The sequence below is a fragment of the Eptatretus burgeri genome, unplaced genomic scaffold, assembly GCF_056783735.1.
Source record: "Eptatretus burgeri isolate ZD-2024b unplaced genomic scaffold, Ebu_testis_v1 Ebu_testis_scaffold_113, whole genome shotgun sequence".
Taxonomy (NCBI): Eukaryota; Metazoa; Chordata; class Myxini; order Myxiniformes; family Myxinidae; genus Eptatretus; species Eptatretus burgeri.
The window spans coordinates 50,194-57,736 of NW_028222063.1; the positions used below are offsets into that span (position 1 = coordinate 50,194).

Sequence of the window (7,543 nt, forward strand, 5' to 3'; positions counted from 1 at the left end):
CACAAACCCCACACAAACCCCCCACAAGCTCCACACAAAAACTCCATACACACAAACCCCTCACAAGCTCCACCCATATTCATCATATTCACATAATTAGTGATTAGTTAATTACTTCCCCACACACAACATGTTTATTTAATTAAAATTATCCACCCATCCACACAAGCTCCACCCATCCACCCATCTCTCCACCCATCCATTTATCCACACAAACCTCATCCACATTCACCCCGCCCACATAAACCCTGCCCACATCAACCCTGCCCACACAAGCTCCACCCACATAAACCCTGCCCACATAAACCCTGTCCACATAAACGCCCTCCCACAAGCCCCGCCCACACACGCCCTCCCACCGAAGCCCCGCCCACACAAGCCCCACCCACACAAGCCCCTCCCACACAAGCCCCACCCCCCTCCTCCCCCTGTGCGCCCCCACCTTTGACCCACCACCTCCCTCATCCCACCCCCACCCTTCCCCACACACACACATGGGGAGGGGAGGGGTGGGATGAGGGGTGATGGGTCGTTGGGGGAGCGCACCTACCCCCCCCCCAACCCCTTCATGTCTTGATCCTCTTCTTGAAATTCAAAATCAAGTAATTGTAAACAAAACAAATATAATTTATTAAAATTGAAAATATTAAATATTCATTTGCGAGAATGTATAATCTTTCCCAGCAATCTTCTTCAGATGTCTTGTGATTTCGAAACTCAGACACCATATTCTGTTTTGAAACAAAAAGTGGATAATAATTAGGTTTTATAAAGATAATTACATGGTAATATGAGTAAGCCTGTTGTTGGTTCTAAGTTCAAGCCTCATTGACCACTGAATTAACACACCAGGAGCCTGTCATCCTTTCAAGGCCAATAAAATGAATTCCAGTGTACTGGCAAAACCGCGTCCAAACTAATGATGCAACTAACATAAGACGACATTCTAAAGAGAGAGTGATATTAATAAAAAAAAATAACTAAATAATAATTCAGAAACATTTACCTCCAGAAAATCATGTGTTGTACCAGATTGCTTATGTTGTGTGATCGAGCTGAAAAAAAATATATATATAATAATAAGTCAAGGGTATAGATGGAGAGACAGACAGAGAGAGGTAGGTAGAAAGACAGACAGAGAGAGATATAAACAGACAGGGAAAGAGACACACACGCACACCCACACGCACACACACACACACACACACACACACACACACACACACACACACACACACACACACATATACACATATACACACACACACACACACACACACACACACACACACACACACACACACACACACACACATACACACACACACACACACACACACACACACATATATACACACACACACACACACACACACACACACACACACACACACACACACACACACACACATATATACACACACACACACACACACACACACACACACACACACACACACACACACACATATATACACACACACACACACACACACACACACACACACACACACACACACACACACACACACACACACACACACGTGTCTCACCATTGGTTTAATTCATTCGAGATCAGAGGCTGTGATAAGACTTCGTACCAGTCATTATAAATGTTTTTCAATTCTCTTCTAAAATCATTGACCTCTTCAATAAGAGCATTAATTTCATGCACCTCGTCGTGATATGTAAACTGCTCTTCTTCCAAGGACCTGCCAAGAAAAAAAAAATATATATATATATATATATATATATATATATATATATATATCAGAATTATCACGATTTAATTTATAATCAATTGCTTCATTGTTCAAAGAGGAACCAATACACAGGCTTATCAACTTTGTGTTGAGCTGTTTTGTTCATCGGAAGAGAGTGAGTCCATGTCTCAGTTTTTTTACCATTGGTACAAGATGGCAAAAAGATCAGAGGCCGTGATAAGACGTCGTGTCAGTCTTTAAAAATGTTTTTCAATTCTCTTCTAAGATGATTGATCTCTTCAATAAGAGCATTAATTTTCTGCACCTCGTCGTGATATGTAAACTGCTCTTCTTCCAAGGACCTGCCAAGAAAATATATATATATATATATATATATATATATATATATATATATATATATATATATATATATATATATATATATATATATATATATCAGAATTATCACGATTTAATTTATAATCAATTGCTTCATCGTTCAAAGAGGAACCAATACACAGGCTTACCAACTTTGTGTTGAGCTGTTTTGTTCGCGGAAGAAAGATCGCTCATGTCTCAGTTGTAAAAATGAAAATCCCGTCTGGCAGAAACTTTGTTTGGCGAATCACTTATAAGGTAACGACGAGGAAATTACCTAATCATTGGGTTTGGCCACAGGAAATGACACCGGGTGAGGCAGCTTGGAAAATAACTGGGCGATTATATTCTCAAATTGTATGAATCATTTTCAAAACATACTTAAAATACCCTAAAATGGTTTTGATTCAAATGTTTTCAGTTCGTGTTCTGAGATAAAATATAAACACGAGACCTTGTCTCACAGAATAGTTCCTGTTTTTCTTTTCACAGCACGATCGTGTCAAAAAAACACTTCCTCATTTTCACGGCATGAACTGAAAACATTTGAAACAAAACTTTTTTATGGCGTGGTTTATACACAAAAATGATTTGCAACTCGGGCGGTGGCCAGATGAGATCATTAAGAGAAGTTTATCATTTCGTAATGGCATAAAAGGGGTATCTTAAAAAATATAAAGATTCAAATGTTTTGTTTTTCAATATTTTAGATGGGGATTATTGTGCAAAGAAAATTAAACTATTGAAGGAATTTGAGAATGAACAAATCTTTATAGGTTCAATGAGTGAGCTGTTCAACCCCCAGGTGTTCAATTCAATGCGGTTCAACCTCCAGGTTAAAAGGGGAGACAAATAAATATACCTTGGGATAAAAAGGGGGTTTATTTTTAGGGAAAAAAATAGGAATCGCTGAAAATCCCCCATTCATTTACATGGAGAAAAGTGAGCCAGAACCAGTATTCTTACCCTACTCACCTTTAACAGATCACATTACTACTTTACTACTTGAACAAATCTTTATCTTCTTGCATTGGTTATTGAAAAGAAAGTGTCCCTAGGTTAAAAGGGGAGACAAATAAATATACCTTGGGATAAAAAGGGGGTTTACTTTTTATGGAAAAAATATGAATTGCTGAAAATCCCCCATTCATTTACATGGGGAAAAGTGAGCCAGAATCAGTATATTCACCCTACTCTGGTCAACAAAAAAAGGAATAGTATAACTTCTGGAAAAAGTTTGAAAAACACTTCCGGTGAAAAAAATGAAAAACAATAACTTTTCGTCAACAAAAAAAGGAAAAAAAAACACTTCTGAAAAAAGTTTTAAAATCACTTCTGGTGAATTTTGTTTAAAACAGAATCACTTCTGGTCAACAAAAAAAGGAAAAAATCACTTTCTGGAAAAAGTTTTAAAATCACTTCTGGTAAAAAATAAAAATAAAAATAATCACTTCTGGTAAACAACAACAACAACAAAAAATCACTTACGGAAAAAGTTTTAAAATCACTTCCGGTGAAAAAAAATGAAAAATAATGACCTCGTCAACAACAAAATAAACCACTTCCAGAAACAGATTGAAAATCACTACCGGTGAAAAAAATGAAAAATAATCACTTCTGGTCAACAAAAAAAGGAAAAAATACTTCTGGCAAAAGTTTTAAAATTATTTCCGGTGAAAAAAAACTTTAAAATAATAGATTCTGGTCAACAAAAAAAGGATAAAAATCAATTTGGAAAAAAGTTTTAAAATCACTACAAGTTAATTTTTTTAAAAACAGAATCACTTCTGGTCAACAAAAATAGGAACAATATAATTTCTGGAAAAAGTTTTAAAATCACTTCTGGTAAAAAAAAGAAAAGAAAAATAATCACTTCTGGTAAACAACAACAACAACAACAACAAAAAATCACTTCCGGAAAAAGTTTTAAAATCACTTCCAGTGAAAAAAAATGAAAAATAATGACTTCTCGTCAAGAACAAAATAAACCACTTCCAGAAACAGTTTGAAAATCACTCCTGGTAAAAAAAAATGAAAAATAATCACTTCTGGTCAACAAAAAAAGGAAAAATATAACTTCTGGGAAAAGTTTTAAGAACACTTCTGGTGAAAAACAATGAAAAATAAGCACTTTTGTCACAAACAAAAAGAGGAAAAATCACTTCCAGAAAAAGATTTAAAATCACCTCCGGTGAAAAACAATGAAAAAAACTTATGTCACCAAAAAGGAGGAAGAAATCACTTCCACAAAAAGTTATAAAAACACTTCTGGTGAAAAACAATGAAAAATAACCACTTGTCACCAAAAAAGAGGTAAAAAATCACTTCAAGTAAAAGTTTTAAAATCACTTTTGGTGAAAAACATTGAAAAATAATCACTTCTGGTCAATAAAAATGAGGAAAAATCACTTCCAGAAAAAGTTTTAAAATCACTTCCGGTGAAAAACAATGGAAAAAACTTATGTCACCAAAAAAGAGGAAGAAATCACTTCCACAAAAAGTTATAAAAACACTTCTGGTGAAAAACAATGAAAAATAATCACTTCTGGTGACTAAAAATGAGGAAAAATCACTTTCAGAAAAAGTTTTAAAATCACTTCCGGTGAAAAACAATGGAAAATAACCACGTCACTAAAAAAAGAGGCAAAAATCACTTCCAGAAAAAGTTTTAAAAACACTTCTAGTGAAAAACAATGAAAAATAACCAGTCACCAAAAAAAGAGGAAAAAAATCACTACCAGAAAAATTGATAAAATCCCTTTTGGTTAAAAACCATGAAAAAATAATCACTTCTGGTCACTGAAAATGAGGAAAAATCACTTCCAGAAAAATAAAAACTTCTGGTGAAATACAATGAAAAATAACCACTTCTGTCACTGAAAAAAGAGGAAAAAAATCACTTCCAGAAAAAGTGATAAAATCACTTCTGGTGAAAAACAATAAAAAATTAATCATTTCTGGTCACTAAAAATGAGGAAAAATCACTTTCAGAAAAAGTTATAAAATCTCTTCTGGTGAAAAACAATGAAAAATAATCACTTCTGGTTTCCAAAAATGAGGAGAATTCACTTTCAGAAAAACAAAATCTTCCAGTGAAAAACAATGAAAAATAACCACTTCTGTCACCAAAAAAAGAGGAAAAATGAAAAGGTTTTAAAATCACTTCCGGTGAAAAGCAATGAAAAAAAATGACTTCTGTTCACTAAAAATGAGGAAAAATCACTTCCAGAAAAAATTTTTAAATCACTTCTGGTGAAAAACAATGAAAAATAACCACTTCTGTCCCCCCCAAAAAAGAGGAAAAAACCACTTCCACAAAAAGTTTTTAAAATACTTCTGGTGAAAAACAACGCAAAATATCCACTTCTGTCACTGAAAAAAGAGGAAAAAAATCACTTCCAGAAAAAGTTTTAAAATCACTTCTGGTGAAAAAGAATGAAAAATAATCAGTTCTGGTCACAAAAAATGAGGAAATTCACTTCCAGAAAAAGTTTTAAAATCACGACTGGTGAAAAACCATGAAAAAATAATCACTTCTCGTCACTAAAAATGAGGAAAAATCACTTCCAGAAAAGTTTTAAAAACACTTCTGGTGAAAAACAGTGAAAAATAAACACTTCTGTCACCAAAAAAGAGGAAAAAATCACTTCAAGAAAAAGTTTTAAAATCACTTCGGGTGAAAAACAATGAAAAATAATTATTTCTGGTCAATAAAAATGAGGAAAAATCACTTTCAGAAAAAGTTATAAAATCACTTCCGGAGAAAAACGATGAAAAATACTCACTTCTGGTCACTAAAAATGAGGAAAAATCACTTCCAGAAAAACTTTTAAAAACACTTCTCGTGAAAAACAGTGAAAAATAAACACTTGTCACCAAAAAACGAGGAAAAAATCACTTCCAGAAATTTTTTTTAGATCAATTCCGGTGGAAAATAATGAAAAAGAATCACTTCTGGTCACAAGAAATGAGGAAAAATCACTTCTAGAAATTTTTTTAAAAATCACTTCTGGTGAAAAACAATGAAAAATAACCACTTGTCACCCAAAAAGATTAAAAAAACCATTTCCAGAAAAAGTTATAAAATCACTTCTGGTGAAAAACAATGAAAAATAATCACTTCTGGTCAATAAAAATGAGGAAAAATCACTTGCTTTTGCCCGTGGTGCTTACTGGTTCGAAATTGCTGCTTACCAATTGCTGGTTGCCATTTGTTAAATAGCGGTTTCGGATTGGTGAGTGTCTCTTGTTGGTTGATGTTGCGAAACAAAACAAAGCACTTGTTTGTGTTTTGTGTCCAATTTGTGTGCTATTTGAGTTTTGTGTGCTCTTTGTGTGTTGTTTGTGTTTTGTGTGCGATTTGAGCATTATTTGTGTTTTGTGTGCAATTTGTTTGTTGTTTGTGTTTTGTGTGATAATGGTGTGTTTTGGGCTAAGTTTTTTTTGTGTTGCTTGTGGTTTGTGTTTGGTGTGCTGTTAGGGTTAGGGTTAGGGTTAGGGTTAGGGTTAGGGTTAGGGTTAGGGTTTGTTAGGGTTAGGGTTAGGTTAGTTGTTAGGGCCAGGGTTAGGTTAGGCTAGGTTAGGCCAGGCCAGGCCAGGCCAGGCCAGGCTGTGTGTCAGGCAGCCAGGCCAGAAGCCAGGCCAGGCCAGGCCAGGGCCAGGCCAGGCCAGGCCAGGCCAGCTAGGCCAGGCCAGGCCAGTTGGCCAGGCCAGGCCAGGCCAGGCCACTGCCAGGCCAGGCCAGGGGCCAGGCCAGGCCAGCCAGGCCAGGGCCAGGCCAGGGCCAGGGCCAGGCCAGGGCCAGGCCAGGCCAGGCCCTGCCAGGGCCAGGCCAGGCCAGGCCAGGCCAGGTGCCAGGCCAGGCCAGGGCCAGCCAGGGCCAGGCCAGGCCAGGCCAGGCCAGGCCAGGGCCAGGCCAGGCCAGGCCAGGCCAGCCAGGCCAGGCCAGGCCAGGTCAGGGCCAGGCCAGCCAGGCCAGGCCAGGCCAGGCCAGGGTGGCCAGGCCAGGCCACCAGGGCCAGGGCCAGGCCAGGCTCAGGCCAGGGCCACTGCCAGGCCAGTCAGGCCAGCCTGCTGTGCCAGGCCAGGCCAGGCCAGGCCAGGCCAGGCCAGGCCAGGCCAGGCCAGGCCAGGCCAGGCCAGGCCAGGCCAGGGCCAGGCCAGGCCTGCCAGGCCAGGCCAGGCCAGGCCAGGCCAGGCCAGGCCAGGCCAGGCCAGGCCAGGCCAGGCCAGGCCAGGGCCAGGCCAGGCCAGGCCAGGCCAGGCCAGGCCAGGCCAGGCCAGGCCAGGCCAGGCCAGGCCAGGCCAGGCCAGGCCAGGCCAGGCCAGGCCAGGCCAGGGCCAGGCCAGGGCCAGGCCAGGCCAGGCCAGGCCAGGCCAGGCCAGGCCAGGGCCAGGCCAGGCCAGGCCAGGCCAGGCCAGGCCAGGCCAGGCCAGGCCAGGCCAGGCCAGGCCAGGCCAGG

The 7,543-nt window shown here is 39.4% G+C and overlaps 1 long non-coding RNA gene across 1 annotated transcript; it reads right to left on the bottom strand.

Moving 5' to 3' along the window:
• Positions 1-569: 569 nt before the first annotated feature.
• LOC147007552 (uncharacterized) lies at positions 570-1,741 on the bottom strand. The gene is made up of 3 exons (XR_015054124.1): positions 1,554-1,741; positions 1,007-1,055; positions 570-731 (listed from the first exon to the last, which is right to left on the bottom strand). It is a non-coding gene; the product is annotated as an uncharacterized LOC147007552 (long non-coding RNA).
• Positions 1,742-7,543: the final 5,802 nt, after the last annotated feature.